Genomic DNA, 9,382 nt, shown 5'->3' on the forward strand with positions numbered 1-9,382 from the left:
GTATTGGACAATCAGAGCAATTAAAGTGTCCCTAAATGCAAGAAAAGTGAGACCACCTTGTGCACAGCTAACAACAATCTGAGTATGCGCAGTTGAGGCAAAAAATAATAATAAATCGGACCAAGTAGGCTGCCTATACAAGGTACTCTCCATCCTTCCCTGTCCATAAACCATAAATAGTGGATTTCTCAATAATTCAGGTTGGAATCATTCCATATGCCTGGCTTTGTAAGTTTGATCTGTTTGTTAAACATGAAACATAAAGGATGAGTGCTTCTTGAAGTGTTCATTCTTCAGCTAAAATAGAAATCATTCTCACAATGCCAATCATGACTAAAATATGGATTACTACACATGCAGAAACCATACAATATGACAGGAAACTGTCATAATCTCTCTCATGTATAATTAATAACTGTTTTATTAATTTAACTAAATGTCACAGATACACAGATAAGACATAACACTATGATTGATGCCAGGTGAAGTAAATAATATAGATTTTTTGCAACAGAACATGCCGGTTGGGCGGAGTTCAGGCATATTATTATTATTAATATATTATAGCTGAAAAAATCATTAATAACCTGCCTGCTGCATTTACCGTACCTCAATAAAGGTGTTTTTGTGTATGTTAGAAACAGTCTTGAATACATTTTGCTGTTCCTGCTCTAACCCTGCTGGGTAGCATCTTCACCTACATTCAGCATCCATTAGCATGTTTCTGTACAAAAAGGCCACTGTTCAGCCAGACCTGAGCTGCTCTGCCAAACTCTTCTAACCATGGAGACACAGAGGATACAAAGACAGGCCTGTTTCACATCCAGCAAGTTCAAACAGGATAGCAGGATAAAAGTGCATTACTGTCAGATGAATGTCAAGAGAACAGAAAGAGGTAGTAGTAGTAGTAGCCTAGTGGGTAACACACTCACCTCTGAACCAGAAGACCACAGAGTAACAGGTTCAAACCCCACTTACTACCATTGCGCCCCTGGGCAAGACACTTTACCCTGAGGGGCTCCCTGTCACTACTGATTAAGTCATTCTGGATAAGAGTGCCTGATGAGATAAAAAACTGTCCCGTATTGTCCCTGGTTGATTTTGATGTTTCACTTCCGGAGCAGCTCTAGTCTCATATTCCAATCACAGCCTCGTTGGCCATTAATAGAGCATTATAAGGGGTGTCAAACATGTGGGCCACATCCTGCGAGATCACACACACACACACACACACACACACACACACATATATATATATATGGCCTGGCGATATGAAGCGCCGATAACGCATAAAACCTACAGATCCCATCATGCAATGCTTCAATTACCTTGCTGAATATGATCTGCTGAAAGATGAATTCATGATTTCAACACAACTTTGTGCACTGTGACCAACAGAATCAAAGCCACTTCGAAACACTGTTAAGTAAGAGAGAATAATGTGAAGTCACATGTGATACACAGCAGCACAGCACACGGTGCACACAGTGAAATTTGTCCTCTGCATTTAACCCATCACCCTGAGTGAGCAGTGGGCAGCCATGACAGGTGCCCGGGGAGTGTGTGGGGACTGTGCTTTTCTCAGTGGCACCTCGGTGAATCGGGATTCGAACCAGCAACCTTCTGATTACGGGGCCGCTTCCTTAACCGCAAGGCCACCACTGCCCCGTGGAGGAAAAGCTGAACTTTACAAGTGTCTCTAAGTGTCCAGAGATCTACAATACAACATTATCATCTTACATAGTTTAGAAAACCATGCATATTTTCCTGCTCTGTCCACTGAGACACCACATAGCATGTTCGGTCTGAAAACGGCTTTAGATTTTCTCCATTGAGCAGAAAAACGGTCTGTGTTCAGTCCACGCTCACCTGACACCACGGGCGTCTGATCCAGGAGTTTTTTGGCGTTTATGGCTTTGGCTTGTAACAGGTCTGAGTTGGTGTGAAGAGGAGAAAACTCTGGTGAAGCATACAGAGAAAGGAGGCCCGTCAGGAAGAAAGAATCTCTGTTGTACACAAAACGTGTCCTCTACATTTAACCCATCACCCTTAGTGAGCAGTGGGCAGCCATGAAAGGTGCCCAGGAAGTTTATGGGGACAGTGCTCACTGGCACATTAGTGGCACCTTGGCGGCTCAGGATTCTAACCGGCAACTTCCATCTCTGCAGGACATTTACATGGCTAGGGTCCGGCATCTCTTCATCAAGGTTAGGAAGGACAAATCACAACCAAATAACAGCCTGTTCCACCACCTAAAACCAGGCAAAAAGCATCATGGCCAGGACAGAGAGAGAGTTTTATCCTCAGGCCACAAGGATTCTGAATGAGGACATGCAACCCCACCTCACACCTCCCAACCAGACCATTGAATGTTCACTGTTGTCGATGGTGATCTGTTACTATTAGCAGAATCCATAGCCACTACCCTCCTTGAACATAAATATCATTGCTTGCGTTATAGCTTGCCTACTAATTTACTAGCCTTATTCTGATTCTTTTTTTTCTATTTTATTCACCCCTTTATTTTATTTAACTATTACTTTAACTATGCAGAGTCAAAACAGAATGTCTCATGACGCATTTTTCCCTTTGTTTTGTACTGCTATAACTATGCATGTGACAAATAAAATCTTGAGTCTTGAAACTAGGCTCCCACAAATGATTGGAGAGAATAAACAGCAACATATATTGCATTGTAACCCTAATGCTTGTTTTTTCAGAAGCATAAATGCTTGATTTTTCAGAGCCTATTTCAAATCTAAAGCACAATTACACAAATATATTTTTTTAACAATAATCCTTCATATTAAAAAACTATATTGCCTACAGAACCATTACAGTCCTGTGCAAAAATCTGTAATGAAGCAATACAAACTTGCACAAACACAACCAGAGTTTATTTAAGCCACAAGCAATTCTGTCATACGGCAGTGGTGGCCTAGCGGTTAAGGAAGCGACCCCGTAATCAGAAGGTTGCCGGTTCGAATCCCGAGCTGCCAAGGTGCCACTGAGGTGCCACTGAGCAAAGCACCGTCCCCACACACTGCTCCCCGGGCGCTGGTCATGGCTGCCCACTGCTCACTAAGGGTGATGGGTTAAATGCAGAGGACAAATTTCACTGTGTGCACCGTGTGCTGTGCTGCTGTGTATCACATGTGACAATCACTTCACAATTATTATAATTATACAATATTGTACTCCATCTGTAGACTTTTTGCTTTTAGGGATTCATTTATTAGTTTATAGATCTGGTAGGGACCAACCATCAGATCTTCTAAAGATCTCTTTTCAGTGTGTATATTTGATGGGAGGTATGAAAGAAACTGCCCATAAATCATAATATTGGAGCTAACTTCTATCCCCTAGAGAGCAAATAACACAAAACACTGTGACGCTAGTGCTAAATGACAAAAAAAATGGCTTTGCTCCCCACTGGAAAATGCTGTTGAAATACACATGAACTACAAAAGCAAGTACCAAATCTCTCACTCATGTTCAATAACTAGTTAATCCATATCTGAGTAACGGATACCAGACCCCTTCTGGGGTCAGCAGGCCCAAGCCCACCGTATAGCATACATAAATCGCACACACACACACCTCTAAGACCAACGCACCTCTGGATGGTGGTAGGACACCTGTGCCAACACAGGGAGAGAACGCAAACCAGGCGCACACACACACACACACACACACACACACACACAAGCCCCTAAACTGGGAGTGGTGAGGCCACAGAACTACCAAAAATAGATGACAGCAATTTAAACATGTAAAGTGTATACAGTATATGAGTATAATACACACACTCACACACACACACACACACACACATCTCTTTTGAACCGGGACTCCTTGTAGAGCTACACATTTAGTTACATCAGTAGAATTCTGGAGAATGTTGTACAATACTTCCTTATTCCATCAATTATTCCAGAAAAAGCGCACAGCACGTCAGGCATTCAGCCCTCGTCGACTGCCGCTCGAACGTCATCGATTCATCGCACCGTTACCCACTGCGGTTCTGCAACAGGTTATTCTAAAATAAGTAACTTTTGTAAGGATTTTTTTATGATGAGTCATGTCTTTATTAGCGCAAACATTAAATACATACAGGCCCACGTTAAAGACACAATTCCCAGGATTAGTTTACTGCAAACAAGCCCACATCCCAACTAATGTCTTACCTTTTACATCCGGCTACTCCACAGACAAGCCCCCCAGCTCAAACTCGCCACATCCACTTGTTTGCCTTCAATGCAACGATGGCGAAAGAAAGGCTGTACTCCACCTTCCACAAAACTTCGCTGGGCGAACTCTCTTATTAAACATGCGGGAACACGGAGCCCAGAACGCGCCACGGAGTCAGGACCGAGCCGTGTCGAATCCAGCAGGCAGGCAGGCGGGCAGCCCTCTGGTCCGCGGAGGGCTTCAGCTTCACTCGCGTAATTAGATGCTGCAGCGCAGCTCAAGCCCCATTGATCCAATTACACGCGTTAACCCTTTACAGGCCTCGGACGGACGATCGTTTTCGGCCAATCACTTCTCGAAAAATCACACATCCCTGAACGCACCACAGCTATAGACGCGTGAAAGCCAAACATGACTAATCCTCGGGCGCCCATACAAATGAAGTAACAGTGCCATCGCATGGCCAGCCTCTCTTCTCTTCCACGGAGGTCGCCATTAAACGGTCCCGAGACGCGACTCGCGTTTCCATGGCGCTGTGAAGAACGCGTGAGTGTGCCCATCGAAAAATCCTTATTTAATATGTGAGATTAAATAAGTAGATTATGCCAAAGCATATTTTACATTTAAGGCATTTGGCAGACGCCATTATCCAGAGCGACTTACAACGTGCTTTCAAGTTACCATCGATGAAGTGATCAGTTCTAGTTCATTAGGACCCACAACTATGAATACAATCGTTTTATTCACTCTTGTTGTATTTTGAATCTGATGCGTGCAGCCAGGGAGCCAGTGGAGGGAACGTAGCAGAGGGGTGGTGTGGGAGAATTTGGGAAGGTTGAAGATCGTGCTGCTGCATTTTGTATGAGTTGTAGAGGTCGCATGGTACTTAGAGGTATATTTTAAATGCATTATTTTATTTACGCTTTTAACCATCACCCTTGCTGAGCAGTGGGCAGCCATGACAGGCGCCCGGGGAGCAGTGTGTGGGGACGGTACTTTGCTCAGTGGCACCTATGTGTCTTCATTAATGGTAATATTATTAATGCTAAAATATTAAACAGCAGCCAGGCGATCCAGGAAGAGGTGAAGTTAGGTGAGTACTCGGTACTCGATTGTGTATGACTGTGAGTGTTGGAGTGTTCATGACTGATTGAGCATGTCTAGGGCAGTAATATGAGCCCACGTGTTCAAGTAAAGGTTGTTGTGCCGCATTACCAAGTCTGACATAGTCAGTAACCCAGAAGAACAAGAGCTACAATAGCGATTCGGAGCAAGCCGAGAACCGAGCGACGAAGCTATCTACACGCGTTCAGCAAGTTCTGTGCTGGAGTAGTTCAAGCTCCTGACGCCGCTGATCCTCATAGTCTCCTTTATTCAAATAGTCTGTTCCACCTTAAATGTTGGCTTAAATTGCAGCAGGCTGCAATATCTATGTTCTGCCTATAGGGGGCAGCGAGGCTTACATTCAGGAAATCTGTTTTTATTAATATTACATTATACGGAATAAAGAGCGTTTTATATGGTCTGACCTTTGTGTCTATTAGAAATATTATAACTGGTTACGTTTCTAGCCCCACTGTTTTTGACGAAAATTTTACCTTAGAAATGTGCTTGTATACACAATGGTTTATAATAAATGCCAATTTCTTGGCAGGAAAACTAGGGTTTAGAAGTGTTGGACCACTGAAAACTTACTGTTTAGGGTAAAAAAAAAAAGGGTATCTAAGAAATAGTAAAAATTTATATCTGTCTATCATCACATTTTATGGTGCCAACTTGCCATAAGAAGTGTGGAGGGTGGGTTGGGGATGGGAGTTTTTATATCTGAATACAATGAACACAGTAGAGCTTCCAGAGCTGTTTTCCATGTGTTGTGTCCCACAGCTCAGGAGTTTGTGTTTCTAAAGCCTTGTGATCATGTGACAGACTGGGTTTCATCATTCGACTTTCTTCTTTAGGGACCGTCACCCTTGGTGAGCAGTGGGCAGCCATGAAAGGTGCCTAGGGAACAGTGTGTGAGGGGGTACCTTGGTCAATGGAACCTCAATGTCACCTTGACTGTTCAGGATTTGAACCTGCAACTTTTTGGTTTTGAGTCTGCTTTATTACCTGTTAGGCCACCACTGCCCTAATCTATTTTTTATTTTTTTTTATGAAGGTAAGCATTCAGTGTGTTTTTTTCTCATGTGTATTTAGGGCAGCATGTCATGTTTGTTTTGTTGTCAGGTTTGATAAGGAGGAGATGGCCATCGTCTGCCGGAACGTCTCACAGGTTAAAACATCTCTGCCTCAGATCTGATTGGTTAATGGTTCATGAGATTGATAGGGACGCAAAATTTTTGCCGTCATTGTTTGTGGAGCGCGTCCAACACCCCGGTGTTTATGTGAAGTCCTTGTACAAAGTTTGATGGTTTCTTATCAGATAAAAGATATCTGACTAATTGGTTGAAACATGTATTGGTTCTGTGTGAGGAAGTCTCTGATACAACAAAGTACACTGCTCAAAAAAATAAACAACACCACAATTTAACTCCGTCAATCACACCTCTGTGAAATCAAACTGTCCTTATTAAGCAAAACTGACAATCAATTTTACATTCTGTTGTGCAAATGGAATAGACAACATGTGGAAATTATAGGCAATTAGCAAGACATCCCCAATTAAGGAGTGGTTCTGCAGGGGGTTGGCTGATTTTTTGAATGCTGGCAGTGCTTTCACTGTAGTGGTAGCATGAGACGGAGTCTGCAACCCACACAAGTGGCTCATTCCGTATGGCACATCACATGGCACATGGCAAGAAGGTTTGCTGTGTCTGTCATCATAGTGTCCAGAGCATGGTGGCACTACAAGGAGACAGGCCAGTACATCAGTAGACGTGGAGGAGGCCGTAGGAGGGCAATGACCTTGCAGCAGGACCACTAGAGTGGTCATTGGGGCAGTGGTGGCCTAGCGGTTAAGGACGTGGCCCCGTAATCAGAAGGTTGCCAGTTTGAATCCCAATCTGCCACTGAAATGCCACTGAGCAAAATCACAGTCCCCACACACTGCTCCCCAGGCACCTGTCATGACTCACTAAGGGTGATGGGTTAAATGCAGAGGACACATTTCACTGTGTGCACTGTGTGCTGTGCTGTTGTGTATTACAATGACAATCACTTCACTTTCAGGAGCTTCCAGGAGCACACAAATGTGTCTGCTCAAACAGTCAGAAACAAACTCCATGAGGGTGGTATGAGGGCCCGACCTCCACAGGTGGGGGTTGTGTTACAGGCCAACACCTGCAGCATGTTTGACATTCACCAGAGAACACCAAGATCAGCAAATTTGCCACTAGTGCCCTGTTATCTTCACAGATGAATGCAGAGTCTGGACACACCATGGAGAATGTTCTGCTACCTGCAACATCTTCCAGCATGAACAGTTTGGCAGTGGGTCACTAATAGTGTGGGGTGGCATTTCTTTGGGGGCCGCACAGCCCTCCCATGTGATTGCCTGAGGTATCCTGACTTCCATTCGGTACCATAATCCTCAGACCCCGTGTGAGACCGTATGCTGGTGCGGTTGGCTCTGGGTTCCTCCTTAATGCAAGAAAACGCTAGACTTCATGTGGTTGGATCAGCCTGTAGTGTGTTTTTCCACTTTAATTTTGAATGTGACTCCAAATCCAGACTTTCATGGGTTGATAAATTTGATTTCCATTGTTAATTTATATGTGATTTTGACAGCACATTCAACTATGTGAAGAACAAATTATTTAATAAGAATATTTCATTAATTCTGATCTAGGATATTTTTGTGTTCCCTTTATTTTTTGAGCAGAGTTTTCTAATGTGTTACAGATCAACTTGTTTCCTGTATTACATTTGTATTGACTGTCTAGTTTGATTGTTCTGAAAAACTAATGTGTGTGGTGTGATTACAGTACATTAGAGTGGCAGAAAGCATTGTGTATTTGGTTGATCCTGCACACAACACTGCAGGGAAGAAGGAGACTGGCTATGCTGCACAAAAGAGTTATGCCCTTATGGACTTTTAAAAAGTGAGAGAAGTGATTAGTTGTCACATGTGGCACACCACTGCACACCCAGTGCAGTGAAATGTGGTCTATGCATTTAATCCATCGCTTGAGGGAGCAGTGGGCAGCCATGAATGGTGCCCGGAAAGCAGTGTGTGGGCATGGTACTTTGCTAAGTGGCACCATGGTGGTTCGGAATTTCTGATTTAATAATTTCCAATATAATTTTCATTTGTCAGATTGGATGCACTGAAGATATTCAACGAATAGCACGTTGTATATTTTTAGATTACAACGGCAATTTACCCTCGAATCCCAAATATGGCATTTGGGACAGATGGCACTGCAACATAGACAATTGGCTCTGGACATTTTTAGAGCATCAGGTGTGTGAGAAGTCTTGTAAACCATACTGTGACCTTGTAGAACATAATTTCTATGTCATATGGCCAACACTCCCCGCGATGTCTGTCTCTTCTATGTTTCAACACAGAAAACAGTCTTCAACACAGAGACCAACTGTGCAATGTGTTCAGCTACAAAACCACGAGGGTCAGGACCTTCCATCATCAAAACAAATCACAAAACAAATGGCTGGCCTTTCACACCTCTTGCTCGAGGAAGGCTGCCTGACAAAGACATGGAGAATGGAGGTGATGAACCTCTACGCAAAACAAAGCTGTAGAACATCATAATAATAAAAAAATACCTTTAAGATAAGGGCCATATCACCAGACCCAATGAGCTCCTCGTAGTGGAAGTTGTCCTTGGGGTTGGTGAACATGATCTGCTGCTCCATGGCTGGTGTCCTCATCTTCACTTCTACCTAAAAGATGAACTTTGTAAGTCACAAATGACAACTTACTAGTTTGTCATTTTATGTTGCTTGGATGACGATTTTACTGGGTGGGGAATCACATAATGCACAGCCTGGATCAAATACTACAGAAGGTGTTGCCATGAAACTGTGATGGTGTCCTCCTCTGAGGTCGCTGTTTGTCATCGCTGCTCCTCTACGTCTCGACTCTACACATAAAAAAACAATGAATTTGTTAAATGAGCACATGGTATGGTAAAGATATGGTAAAGAGACTCACCATTGTCAGGGAGAGTAAACAGTTGTGGACAGGTGGGAAGTACAGGACAGTAAACTGATCTTTTTTTGTCTTGGTAAA

General features: G+C 43.3%; 1 protein-coding gene across 3 annotated transcripts in view; it reads right to left on the reverse strand.

Annotated features, from left to right (window-relative positions):
• Positions 1-4,582, reverse strand: part of pacsin3 (protein kinase C and casein kinase substrate in neurons 3) — a 28,175-nt gene extending 23,593 nt beyond the window's left edge. The window contains exons 1-2 of one of the 3 annotated variants that reach the window (XM_028955903.1): positions 4,188-4,581; positions 1,870-1,959 (exon numbers count right to left, since the gene is read on the reverse strand). The gene's annotated coding sequence lies outside the window, so the exon portion shown is untranslated. Of the gene's footprint in view, positions 1-1,869; positions 1,960-4,187 lie in introns of all 3 variants that reach the window. The other 2 variants (XM_028955905.1, XM_028955902.1) reach the window with 2 other exon arrangements.
• Positions 4,583-9,382: the final 4,800 nt, after the last annotated feature.

Source organism: Denticeps clupeoides, chromosome 16 (genome assembly GCF_900700375.1).
Source record: "Denticeps clupeoides chromosome 16, fDenClu1.1, whole genome shotgun sequence".
Lineage (NCBI taxonomy): Eukaryota > Metazoa > Chordata > Actinopteri > Clupeiformes > Denticipitidae > Denticeps > Denticeps clupeoides.